A 14,288-nucleotide genomic window follows, 5' to 3' on the forward strand; every position below is an offset into this window, starting at 1 on the left:
TTTTTGGTTTTTTTTTTTTTTAATAATCATGCTCTGCTCACCTTGTTTTGCACTCCTCAGTGATCATAGCATCAGTGGCCACAATTATGGCCATGTTTCCTTAAAAGGACTGAGATCCCTGACATGACTGTGGGAGAGGGGGACTGTGAAACTTGCTCCCATCCCACACAATCTGTAGCCTGGAGGAGCTTTTCGGTGCTACTCTGTTTCCTTTGCCATTCTAGATAATAGTTCTTAATGTACACTGAATGTAAACCTGCTTTGCTACCCTGTATTGCTAGTGCTCACAGATTTCCAAGGAGCTGGTCAGGCAGGCTGTTGTCAGACCCATATGCCCTAGGAAGCAGCACTTGTGAATCGTCTGTTGGATGTGAAACACCTTTGAACCACCTCACTGTGTTGCCAGCAGTAACGTTTTTTCTGGAGTGCCTATGTTCAGGCTGCAATGAAAGAAAGGTGATGTTGGTGAAGGCTCAGACCAAAGCTGACTGTTGGAGTGTGCCAGCGCCTCTTCATTGACCACTGGGTCTGGCTTTATGCCCGGATCTTTACAGTCAATCTCTGCTCTCTCCCTGTCCGGTCAATATAACACTCAAGCATTGCAAGGAGGAGGGCTATGGGTTGTGAAGGCATCTCGCGCTGAGGTGGGTTCCCCGAGGAGCTGGCTCGTGAGAATGCCTGCCCTGGGCATGACAGGTCTGCAAGATCTGTGATAAAGTCACCAGCGGTAACTGGAGAAACACTAGCACACTTTTCCCAACAACTGCTCAGTCCAGGATTCAGCACCAGTTCCAGCTGTTGACAATTATACTCTCCCCGTAGCTTTGCTTAGATGCTGTGTTTGTCACAACAGATCTAACCTGTTAAACAGATACTGCTTTTTGCTCCAGCAGGGATGCCTTTAGTGACAGATAAAATGATTTTGGTGTACGGTAGATAATGTCCTTCAGTTTGTTAAATTTGCCAACTGCTTTGGGAGCCTGTGGGATGAAAGGTGTCACAGAAATGTAAAGTGCTATTATTCATCCTAAACGACTCTGTTCCATTTTCTAAAAAAAAAAAAAACAAAAATACTTCCTGCATTTTGTACAATGTTTGGTTGGTTTCTTTAAATCCTCGCATGGAATTACGATCATTAGTCCCTTAGCCTAGGATCTCAACTACCCTCAGAAAGGACGTTTTTCTGACTTTTGTTAGGCAGTTATTTACCTTACCTACTTTTTTAGTTCCTTGAGTAATCTGTTTTCTGTGACTAATTTTAAGGCACTGATTTTTCAGTGCTTTTTACTGAAACACATCGTGAGTTTAAGCATGCAAATGCAGTTCACAATGCTCAGTGAGTCCAAATACTTTGTCTGGTTGTACTCACTTGATTGATTTACCGTATTTTCCCATGTCCCAGGATTAATTACAAACAGCTGAAATAGAAAGGCTTGACGAAGAACTAATCCCGGTGTGAATGCAGGGAAGAGAGATGTGTGAGACAGCAGTCCAGTAAACGTCTAGCTGGAGGCTTAGTTGCACCTAAACGCTGTCATTCATGGAGCCAACTCAAACCATCAATCAAAGCCCTGTCAGTCTAAACAAGTCTGAAGCTTGAAGAAGTTTGCTTTAGTTGGCATTTAATTTTCCCTTGGCATCCAATTCTTAGCTTTAATTAGATTATCTCACACAAAATAAGGTTCATTTTGAGTCCAGCTCCGTGAGGTATTGTGTGTAGTGGCCTGACCTCAGAGAAGTTTCAGCTCCAACTTGCAGATGTAGGAATGAAAAATAACATAAGCAAAGCGAGCCGTTCCTCAGAAAGGACATCTGAACAGTGTGTAGGGTCTCTCATTGTTTCGCAGAGCAGCATTTCCACATTTCTGTAAGAAAGGGAAAAGAGGGAACCCACCTGTGGATATTAGAGGACTGATCATTTCTCACGCAGCCTCTGTTGCTTTAAAAAATATTTAAAACACATTAGTGGTAAAATATGCTATCAGCCAACAAATTATGAATCTACAGGTTCTGAAACTGCTGAAATTGTGTATAAATTTTCCTCTGAAAGCCAATGTTTATGGAAAAAGTTGTAAGGTAAGCAAAAACTTTATGCCTCATGATACATCTAGAACATCAACATAATATTTTTAAGGGCAACAAAGGTGATCTAATGGGTCACATCATTTAGGTAGTAGAGAGATGCAGTGAATAAAGAAAAAAATAACTATGTAACTGTTACGATGTCTAAAGTATGTGTCATTTGGTGGATTTGAGGTTGGAGCATATAAAGCAATGGAAAGAACTGTAGATTTCTTCCAAACCTACCTGCAACTGGCAGATCACAGAGATCAAGTCAACAGGTGGACCTGAAAAATAAAGCATCAAGATTCCAAGGTACAGCTGACTGTAAGAGACAGCAGCTAATACTGATCTTTTGTTTTACTGGGCATCTTCAGAGAAGGGAAGTAGAACCTGTCAAGTCAAACAATTGAATGGAAATAAGGTGGTTCAATAAGGAATGAAATCCAAGGATGATCAACATACAATACCAATGTCTAAACATTTATGTATGGCAATGATACCATAATTTTGGCTTTTATAATACAATGCATAACAGCATATTGTGTTTTCACTGAAGCACATCTTTTTTTTTTTTCTGTTCTGGTACATTACTCATTTTATTGTAACATATTCATCATGTCTTTGTGATATTAAATGCCAAAGCAAACTTTGTTTTGAAATCTAGGCGTCCAATTTAGGAAGTTCTGCTATATTCTCCAGCATTTACAGATTATCTATATGGTATATGTTCACCATACTTGTAAGTTTTATGTCTGTAGTTGAATTTCTACCCACTTTAAAGTCAGCAGTTAAAAGAGCTAATCTGTGGGCAGAAATAGTTTTAAGGTTCTCCTGCAAAGCTGTGACCATTATTGTGCCCCAGATGGAGTCCCTTGAATAACATGTTTAAATTGCTATTTCTGCTCCTCTCTCTACTACTTCGAGCCTTTTTTTCTCTAGACAAAGCTCAGTCTTATAAATCATCTCCATCTTTTAAAAGGGGAACGCTGAAACCAAACATGTTGAAAATATTGTCAATGCATTGAAGAAAAAAATATAGGGATAGAAACGTAGCTATTTTTGTGATGTCTTTCTGGCCAGAGTGCAAGAGAAAGAGGCTCTCGAAGAGCATGCCTGCCATCAGATCCCTGCTCTTTTCATCACGTTTCAGCATCTCTGAAGAGCTCAGCTTTACAAACGTGACACCAGCAAGACGCCGTGTGGTGAGAAATTCCTGTGCCCATTCGGTGCCGTTCACTTTATTTTCTGGGGTTATTCAAGCATTTCCAGGACAGACGATGCTTGAATGTCGAGGCATATGCTGCAGATGAAATTTCGGTAACTCCAGGGTGAGTTGCTGGGAAGCAGCTAGGTTTTATACCCAATCCCTGTTCCTTGACAGCCCTGCAAGAAACCCAGCTGTGGGTTTAGGCGTGTGGCTGCTCATATGTGCAGCAGGGCAGAGCCACCCTAACCGAGCCGTGGGGGTTCGTGGGCAGTGGGGATGGAGCACAGGGCACGCAAGGAGAAAGCCAGAGCCGGGTTTGACCGGCCTGGGGAGGCGCGGGGGTGGCGGGGGGAGGGGGGGGCGGCTGCTGTTTTCAGCCACCTAAGGGGGGTTACAGGGAAGGCAGAGCCAGGCTCCTCGCAGCGAAAGCATAAGAGGCCACGGACGCGAGTCGCTGCGAGGGAAATCCCAGACGCCGCCCTCCGTCCCTGGCTGCCCACGCTGCCCGCCCGGGACCGCGGGGAGCAGGTACGGGGCAGGCAGGACCCCGGTCACCCACCGCCCGAGGACGTGCAGCCTCGGGGGTGGTACCCGCGGGGGCTCGGGATGCTCCCGGGCTGGGCTGGGCAGAGGTAGGCGGCTGGGATGCCCTGGAAACGAGCTCCTCCCGGTATCCGTCCTTTACAGGAAAAAAAAAAAGAAAAAAAAATTTTAAAATTGTGGGGTGTTTTGGGTTTGGTTTTTTTTCAGTCATCTTTTTGCACTTGAAACAGTCATGGTGGGGCCAGTCTGGCTGAATAACGGGATCGGTGGTTTGCTGGGGGCTAGCGCTGCGGTTCGATACGCTCCCGGGCTGCCAGCTGGGAGCGGAGGAGGGCTTGCTTGCGAGTGGCTTTTTAAACCCTGGGATTTCAAATGCTCCTCGGGATGAGTCGCAGCTCGGCAGTCCTGCACTGAGCAGGTGGGCGGAGGGAAGGGACATGCTTTCGGCTGAACCCAAAAAGTACGTGCCTGGAGAAAGGCTTTGGAAAGTGGGAGCTGGGCAGGGAGAAGGGAAGGGAGCGTTTCTCTTCTGCTTTGTTTTGTAAGGAGTGGTTTAAATGAATTACTTCTCCTTTAAAAGGGAAAAAAAATCTCATTGAAGTTGTTGATGTAATGAATTTTGATTTATTTTTTTGTGCAGCTGACCCAGCTCTCCCCAAAGGGAAATGTATTTTCTTTGTGCTGTTTTGTTTAGATTTTTAGGATGGATTTGGAGTTTTGGCTGATGGGAAAACCCTGGCTATGCAGGGGAGGATGCAGCAGATGATTGCTTATGATGGTACTTGTTGCGTCATGAAGATCTAGGTGATTAAACCTTATTGTGATCTGGTCACTAATAGCAGGAAAATTTCAATGAAAAAGGAAATATAAATGAAGTCCTAAAGCAGATTTCAGAGTTTTTATCCTTTTGTGGAGCCGATTAATGTAATGTAAAGTGACCTAAATGAAGTGCTGTAAGAAGGTTTGTCAATTGTTTGCATGTTTGGCTAGGATTATTCGAAAACATTCATAAAGAAAAGAGGATTTTCTTGTGCATTGCAAATTAGTTATGATGATTTGGGGCAGAAAACTGAGATAGGTCAGCAAACTAAATATGAAGAATTTGTGTACCCCTGTCCTTATAACCCCCGGTCCCTGTATACCCCTGACCTTATTTTATTATAATACTTTGTATAGATTTTAGGATAGAAGATTTCCTACTAAACCTTTGATAATTTGCCTGTACTTAATTTCATTAGCCAGCCCAGCCCTGGCATTCAAAGAAGTCTACCAAGAATATTTGCTGCTTTTTCTAGTTTTAAGAGTGGAAGAGAAAGGGTTGTGGGAGTGGTACTAGGAGAAACTCCAGCTTGGAAGGGAAGCTGTGGATGTCATCTCATCACAACAGGTCATCGTCCTGGAATAAATCAGAAAAAAAACAGCTGGACAAGCTTTTCGTAGAGTTCTCTTAAGTTAAGTAATAAATAATTGGCAAGTGAACAGGAATTTGGGCATGTAACTCGTAACTCCAAATCACTTAAATGCACTGAGTGAGTTCTGGCACTGCTGAAGGTCTTAACTTCTTTTTAATCACATCTTTATCATGGTGGCTGTGTGGGTTATTTTTGCTGTTAAACTTTCTCTCAAGTTTCCTAGGGAGTCCAAGTTTTGTTCCCTGTCATTATGTATTCACCAAATTTTGAATTAGTTCACATTCTGCATTGCTTTCTCTTGCCATAAACTTAGCTGTACAAAAACATGCATTTGTGCAAATATACCTCAGTAAGTTGATCAAGGGATTTAAAGTTGAAATTTTTTTACTTTGTTTGACTGCTTTTCGAGGTTGTATATCATCCCCCCTAGGATGTCCCGTACTTCCAATGTGCTGGGGTGCCAGCCTGCAGAGAGGGTGTGGCTCCTGAACATGGTCTGCTTAATCCTTGGCCAAGCAGAGTTTCAAGCAGAATTCATTGCACATGCCAGATTGGGCCCAGAATAGAAATGTGTGTCTGCATACTGTTGCAGGTGTTTAAATGAGGCTGACGATGACATTCTTGAAGCACTAGAGCATGACAAAGCAATGTTACTAGATGAGATGATTCAGCCTTTGGTATCAATGTACCCAAGAGTTTCTCAAAGTTATGCAAATTTAACAAGAAAATATGGAGTTGCAAGACATTGCAGCTGCAATACAAGTCAAGCGCTCTGAGCCCTGAAAAGTAGGAAATCTTAGTATACTGGTACAAGTGAATTGAAAGTTACTCGTAATGCAGCTGAGAGGAAACGGTCAGGCTGACTTGCACAGAATGATTGTACTCTACCAAAGCACTCAAAAATATGGCCACAAGACACCTTCTATAAATTCTTTGATGAGGACAGTCACCCCGGGAAACATCAAAATAAAAAGATGTTGTTCAAATTTAACATGTAGCTTTGGTAGATTCTGGGTCTTGAGAGCATGCTTAGTAAGTAGATAACTAACCGGTCAGAAATGCCTGATACTGGATGGTAGTCAGCAGTTCAAGACACAATAAGATGCACGCGGAATGTATGACATGGGTCAAGTATGGAGACTTGGGCTGCTGTGCAGATGGATCACTATGTATGTCTCTGAGGCAGCCCGTTGCAGTGAGGTCCAAGCCTGGAGTCACCGGCTCTCCTGCTAAGAGCAAACCCAGAGAATGGTATCAGCTGCTTTGTTTGACAGTATTTGTAAAGTTGGAACATACCCCAGTAGAAAGCCCCATAAATAGGCAGATGGACTTTTCTGATGTTTGCCGTGCAAACGGACAGAGCACTGCGAGAGGCTGCTGAGTTTAATGGAGGATGCAGACCAGAAGACTTGAATGCTAGGTGGGGATATGTGCCTGATGCCCACGGCAATTTACTGACTGCCATCAGCACAGCTGTGCTGCCAGCGCTATGACTGGCTAGAGGAAACCAAGTCCACACTGATTGGATGATGATATGAACAACTTAATTTAAACATCTACCGCTACTCTAGAGCTAACAGAGCAACGGGAAAGAGTACGCTTTCTTTGTGCCCTGTTAAGTTAGCAACGCCTGAAAAAGGACTTGATCTCAGGTAAGAAGGAAATTTATTTGGTTTTTTAGTTATAAAAAGGACAAAGTACTTCCATTGAACTTTCTGCAAACAATAACCCTAGTGATCAGCAAATTACTTGCCTTTTTTTAGAAAGAAAAACATACATACCTTCTTATACCTGGTACCTTTTGCTACGATTTCTATACTGGAACTTGTGTTAATATTCAAATAACGTAGCTGACTACACCTTCACAATGGCAGAGAAAGAGCGAACATGGCTTAGAAACATGCAGTGTTGGCCTCGCCATGCCCTCACTGACATAAAAGGCCCCTCCCTCCACGACATTGCACGGAAGGGGAGCGTTAGCAAACGAAGGTTAGCGGTGACAGCAAGAGCACCAGGGAGCCCCTGGATTAATGCTGGTGCTTTGGAAAACTCTAGTGGCACTGCTGCAGGGAAGCGCCAGTCAGTTACCCCTAAAGCAGCTGATGAGGGAAGGCAGGTTGTCCCAAATGCTAGAGGGCTGCAAGATCTGCAGTATTTGCAGTCCCTCCTCAACAGTGCATGAGGTAGCAGTCTGATGGTGTCCTGGTAATGCTTCAGGACCCTTAGGTAATCCATTTGCAATAGACTTATTTTGTATTCGGCCATAATGACTGTACAAGTGCTGTGAAATTGCTTTTCAACTCTGTTATTAGCTCAGTGTTTACCGTCTGATCACAACAAAACTAACAACAATAAACCACTGTTAAAGTTCAATACAAGTTTGCAATTAACAGTAACTATTTGTTTTCAATGGGCTTTTTACTTGTGGAGACATCTTAAATGAGTATCTCTCTTATCCCTACAGCTGTTGTGAGCAGATTATCCTTTCACCCATTTTTCCGTGGAGAGATGCTCTTTACTGCGATGCGTTTCTGGAGTCGCGTGGACTGAGAAAGACCCAGTGTGGGCTTAAATCTAGTATGAACACGACTTGAGACACACACAATGCTTTGCTAGACTTACTGTTGTTTGTTTTGTGACATTCTCCAGTGCATATTACTTTGCTGGCTTGCTTGTATGCTTTTTAAAAATAACGGTTCAGAAGGAGCTAGTTTTTGTCTGAGATGAGAGGTAGGGCTCCACAGAAAAAACTTGTGGGGACTCCCTGAGGCTTTCTGACTTGGCACAGTAAAACCAGGTTTGAACCTAACTGGCTTCTGGGCTTCTCTTTTTGTAAAATGGCACTTTCTTCTTAAGTCAGGAAAGGAAGCTGGTTGTGCTGAAATTTTCTTTTCTGGTAGTTCATCATGGTTCCAAGCTGATGTTGCAAAGGCAATGTAGGAGTTGCTTCAAATGTACCCTGTATCTGGAGATTATTGTGAGGGTGAGAGGAAGGTGATGTTTCCTAATATAGATGTGCTAAAACTTTTGTTACCTTTTGTTGAATCTTGAAAAGTGGTCTGTGGAAGTTATTCAGAGTTAAAGAAAATTCTGTATATAATCAAAACAAGAGACCACATTAAAACAACTACATCATCCCTATTTTCAGTGTGCTACACACGGCAGTGGAGAGGGAAAGGATGAAACTCCTTCACTGCTGTATCAAAGTTATCTTGGTGCTTCTCCAGATCAAAGTAAAGGCACCTGCTTTTGTGTAAGATATTGTTTCTTCCTCCAAGATGAGCACCGCCATGAGATAATTAAGTTTTCTGAGACGTACAGAATATGCACACCTATTCCCACCAAATGTGTCAAAGCATGCTCCATTATTTTAGTATTTTATAAATCTGGGAGTCTTTTGATTGCTGTAATTGCTCTCTAATTATGCCCATATTGCAGTTCCTTATCAGTTTGCCAGGGCTGCTTCAATCTTCCTCTGAAATAAGTCTTCAGTACTGCCGTAGTTTGCTAATCGTGAATAGAGCTGCCAGTTTCACTTGTTCATTGGACGTTAGTCTGTTTGTTACTTTAGCAATGCTAAATCCACAAGGAATTCATAAGTGCTTCACCCTCCAGGCAACTAGAAAAGCAATGATCTCCTTCCTGTACGAGGGTTTGTTTAAGTCTTGTTTTGGAGAATAAAGGAAGGTTGTGCTACTGCCAAATGCTTTCATTTGGCAATGAAGATTTGCCTTTCACTGCAGAAATGGGTCATCTTGAATATATCTGACCTGATAATTTCCTTCTCTTCCCAGTCATCTCCATTATCTCCATTACCTGTGGTGGCTAGGTGCTTTATTCTAAACTGAGTATTTAGAGTATCTACTGGGAATTCGTCAGACTAAAATGCATAAGCTATTGGACTAAACAATGTATCAGTGATCCAGTAAAATTCTCTAAAATTAATCATAAAATACTCCAAAGCCAGATTTTCATGATACTTAGGCGTCTAACAGCGCAGATAAACACCAAGGAGTATTTTCAATGACACAGGAGAACAGTAGGCGTATTGCCACCAGCGCAATCAATAGGTGTGAAGTGCCTAAAAACCTCTGGAAATCTGTCTTTTCATGTGGAACTTAAAGCCATGGTAGGAGAAACTGTTACAAATGAAGTGGAGCACTGACTGCAGCCTTCCTATCCAAGAAATACAGTCCCAGTACAGATTACATATATATTAAAGCTAGGTGCAAAACGTGCGTGTAGGTTCATTTGGCTTTTGTTGTCTGTCCCCAGTTCCTTGAGAAAGTAAAAAAAAGTAGGGTACGAAGATTTTCAATTTACTGAGGCAGCATACCTGTCCTCACATAACCGGAATAATATTTCATTTTACTTATGGCTTAAAACCATATTTTTTAACTGTATGTTTTGGAGGGTTTTATTCCTGGCATCATGGACTATTTTAGGCTGGAAGTCAAGTCCCACCTCCTGGTCCAAGCAGGGCTAACTTCAACATTTTGAAATTCTCTATGGATGAAGATTGTGAAGTCTCTCTGTGCCCCTGTTACAGTGCTTCATCAACCTCATTGAAAATTTTGCCTGCTGCAACTTGTGCCTGTTGCCTTTTGTCCATTCGCTGTGCACCTCCGGGCAGAGTCTGGCTCTGCCTTCTGCACACCCCTCTTCCTTGCGTAGAGCAATATGAAACAGAAGCAAGCAGATATTACATGGGAATAATCCTCAGCTTAGAGTGATGAGAGATTTCTTTGATCTAAACAGAAATCGAATACAATGTTCATACTAATATCGCAAATGTGCTTGAAGTTAACAGATTGAGAATGTGCACTTGCTGTATACTCCATGTTCTTCCCTGAAAAGCATCACTTGCCAGACACTGTCAGGTGTAAGATATGGGAGTTGGTGGACTTCTGGCCTGACTCATTTTAGCAGTTTTCATGTACCTAAATGTACATGATGGAATGATGCAAATGACATCAGGAGGCTGGAGGTTGCTTTAAATTGCCCTCCCCCCTAATACCCACAAACAAAATTTCTTGTTGAAACATGGAAATTACCCTAGTTGGTGAAGAATGTCTGTGGTTTCAGGCTTTCAATTAAGAATATTTCCTGCAGAAGAAAAATCAGGTTTTTTATAAATAGGGAAATGTAGAGAGCGAGGAGGATTCTCTGGTAGAACTGCAGTTCTTTACACTCAGCTAATAAAAACAGTAAATAGAACTTAACTGAAATGTAGTTAATAGCGGAAGTATATTTCTACTATTATCATTGCACTTCCTTCATCATTCACCACAGTTCCTCAGAAGTTACAGAATAGAAAAAATACAGAGCAGAGAAACCAGCAGGAACCAAATGACCACATTCACAAAAAATGTTAGCTATATGTATTTTTAAAAGTAGAATTAGAAAGGCTATATAGGATTAGTATAAGTTATTAACATCTTGTCTTAACTATTTTATTAAGATGTGTTTTTCATTTTGTAATCACCCTTTGAAAAGCTGATGTCCGTTCTTGATTTTTTTCAGAATCCTTAAAAATAAGCACATGTTTTCATGGGATCTATTTTAAATGCAGGGCCCACTTCTCAGAGCAGTTTTTTCACACGGATCTTCTGGCAGCAGCTGAGTGGGTCTCCCCGAGAAGCAGAACAGTGCAATGAAAAGACTGCTCACGTCTAGACGAGATGCATAAAGCCAGAGGTGACTGGTGAAAGATTCACTCTCAGTTATCAACAACAAGGAAGAAAATATATATTTTTTAATAAAAGTCTAGCTGTCCAGAAGCCAGAGTATATGCTCAAGCTCTTTGAAACCTGAGGGCAGGATGTTATATCCACTGGCAGAGATCAGAATTTCAAAATGTGCTGCCAACGTTTGTGGAAAGGCAAAGACATTTCTTCATCTGCTCCTCTTAAGTAAGGAGTAACAGTTACAGATGCTCACAGAAACATGTGAGCATCACCTGGCAGTCACGCTCGCTGCTGCTCGGCCTGAAACTTGGGGCTGCGGGTGCAGGAATGGGCTCAGGGCGGGCAGGCGATGGGTGCTGCAGCACCGCCTTGCCATCAGCAAACAGTGGCACCCCGTGAAATCGCTTTTGATGCATGGTGGCCAGGATGGAGGGGGAGCATCCCGGTCGGAGGCATTCATGGCTGGTGAAGTGGGAGCAGCAGTCTGGAAGCTTGGGATGAGTAAAACGGACCAGGATGAGCTACAGGAGCTCCTAGGAGGCAGAGAGGGGGGAGCAGCTCAGGTGAAGAGCACGTGTTAGGCCAAAGTGTTACAGTGCCAGCGAGTTCAGAGCACTCTCACCACCGAGTGGCAAAGGTAGAATAAAGGGATTTTTTTTTTTTTTAGGTGAACTTTGAGTGATTATTAAAGAGCTGCAGGTAGCAGTAAGATGTTCAGGCTGAGAAAAATAGTCTATGAAAGTATGATGCAGAATGCATGAGAAGATAAAAACAAATATTTATTGTAGCATATAAATGATTTCTCCCTGAAGACTGCAAAATTTCTTATATTGGAGGAAATAACTCCAATATCATGTTTTGACTACACATGCTTTTCTTTAACATGCTCCAATGCTCTAAAAAATATATCCTGAGATTTCTGCCTACTGCTTTGTTGTTTCACCATGCTAAGTTATCCATTCCCTCATGGACAAACAAATATGCACTGAACTCTAATAGTCCAGCTAATTTTGATGCAGTGTTAGCATTGATTAGATTTGTTCAGCGTGCTGCCTGCCTAGGCATGCATAGCTTGTGTTGTAATTTGAGGTGCATTTGGACATAGCATCAGATAATTTCGAAGGTATTTGTGGCCAAGGGGACAATATGGTGACTGTCTCGGGGATCACGTTAAGGAACTGGCTGTGCTGGCGTGCAAGCCTGTGAGAGATGAAAAGGGGAAGATGGACGGAGCCCTCAACTCAATTGAGTATTAACAGCCTCTGGTAGTGGGCTTCTATTTGCTTGTTTTTCAAAAATACTTAAGTCATGGTTGAACTTGGTTCTTTTAGGTTTTGTGCTCTCAGGTTAGACTTGGATATGTTTAAACAGAACATAAAATTTCTGTAGAGGAAAATGTTGTGAAGTCCTGGTTAATGCTACCTGTCTCAATTATAAAAGTACACCAATACTGGAACAGAAACGCCCTCAGAAAACATGCCTTTGGTATCTTGCTTTAAAACTTTCAGGTCTTGGAATAAAAACCCATTGCCTCAAGGTTTGATTATAGTAACTTGGATTAAGGCAGGGAAAAAAATGTGCTACTTGCTTGCCAGTGCTTCCCCACAAAAACAAGGGAGCGAATAACACAGCGTTCCTCCCAAAGCTGGGTTGTGCAGGCGCGCTCAGTAAAATAACTTGTAAAACTTTTGAGTAAGCCGTCACGTTTGCTAACTCCTGCCCAAGCGGTGCGGATAGTGCTCGAGCTGGAACACAAGCCAGCTTCTTGTTTTTCAGCTGGGCTGATTTTTTGTTGTTGTTTCCTTTCTTTTTTTTTTTGTGCTCAGGGAAGCAAATGTGTCTTTTATCACTGATTTCAGTGGTGTGGCTGGGGATGTATATAGAAAGCAATGCCATGTGCTTTCCAGAACAGACTTTACGTTTTAAGGTTCTTTTAGTCAGTCTCCAGAGAGATGAAAATATGCCCTTAGATAGCTTTCTAACAAGCAGACAGATACTAAAACTTTACTTATTTTCACTTTTATTGTTTACTTCTGATTGCTGTATTATTTTCATGTGAATCATTTTTATATCATGTCTTATTAATTATAAAACAGATTAATTATTAATACCCCTTGCTTACATTGACTTATAAGGCTGGATATGTAGACATCTGAGTTTGCCTACCTTGTTGAGTATCTAACTGGTTTATTCTCATGGTATTGAGAACTTGATCACGTTTTGATGGTTTTCTCTCTGGGGTTTTTTGAGATTTTTCTAGCCCCCCAACTGCGTGCCATTAGATTGCTTGCAACTACAAGTTGTTTAAGCTCAGACACCGAGGACCTGAAAGAAAGCATCTTGTCAAAGCCGGGGCTATGCTAAATGTGAGATCTTAAGGATATATGCCCCAAATGAGTCTTGAAGTCGAATATCAAATGTGTTTTGTTTTGTTTTGTTTTGTTTTTAACTGGCTGTCCAGTTCAGTAACAGCCCAGAAGCACTTGCTGGAATGGAATTAATTAGGTATATATTTTATTATAGAAAAATTTCTCAGGGTTTTTCTGCAAACTTACGACCTTAGTCTGGATAAATACCTGCCTAGGTCTGGAGCAGATGCCTGACTTTGGTACACGACTGCCTTTGCTATTTGTTGTACGCAGCGCTGCCAGTTCCTGTTCTTGTTTGTCACTTTTGGATGAACTGCATCAAATTCACAGTTCAGTTTGCTAAACCAATTGTCGTCTTGATTAAATGCGTGCTATAAATATGTGTTTGAGTGCTCCTGGCTTTGGCATGTGAACTGATTGGAACGAGCTGTGGAAGAAGAGTGTCGCCCCAAGACTGATAAGAAAAGTAACTTTTCCACATGTGGATGACTGCAGACTTTCTGAGGACCAAATTAATCTGTACTTACTGTGTGGTGTTGTAATGCAGTACAGTTAACCAGAGCAAGCAAAGTTGTTTTTCGGAGGGCGGGGGGGGGGGGGGAGTGGGGCACGTTTGTTTTTTTAATACCCGAAGGTACTAACAATATTTTCTGTAAGTATTCATTTTCAATACATCATATTTTAAAAAATATCTGTCCATCACTAGCTTTACCATAGTTGCCACATAGCAATGGTCTTCCGTTTGCTTATTCAAGAGTGTACAAGATATTCATTAAGCCCCCAATTTTGTCGTCATTTCAACCAGATGGTGCTTCACACTGAAACTATCTCTTAGATGGACCGTCAGGGAAATTACAAGGAACTTGGCAAGTACTACCTGGTAACTGTTTCAGTTCAATGAACTGCTTCAAAAACATCTGCAGACTGGCACACGTGGACTGCTCCTATCTCACCATACCTAAATATTGTTTATTATTTTTCTTTAAAATTTCCAAGCGTGACTGTA

The sequence above is a fragment of the Calonectris borealis genome, chromosome 4, assembly GCF_964195595.1.
Source record: "Calonectris borealis chromosome 4, bCalBor7.hap1.2, whole genome shotgun sequence".
NCBI lineage: Eukaryota > Metazoa > Chordata > Aves > Procellariiformes > Procellariidae > Calonectris > Calonectris borealis.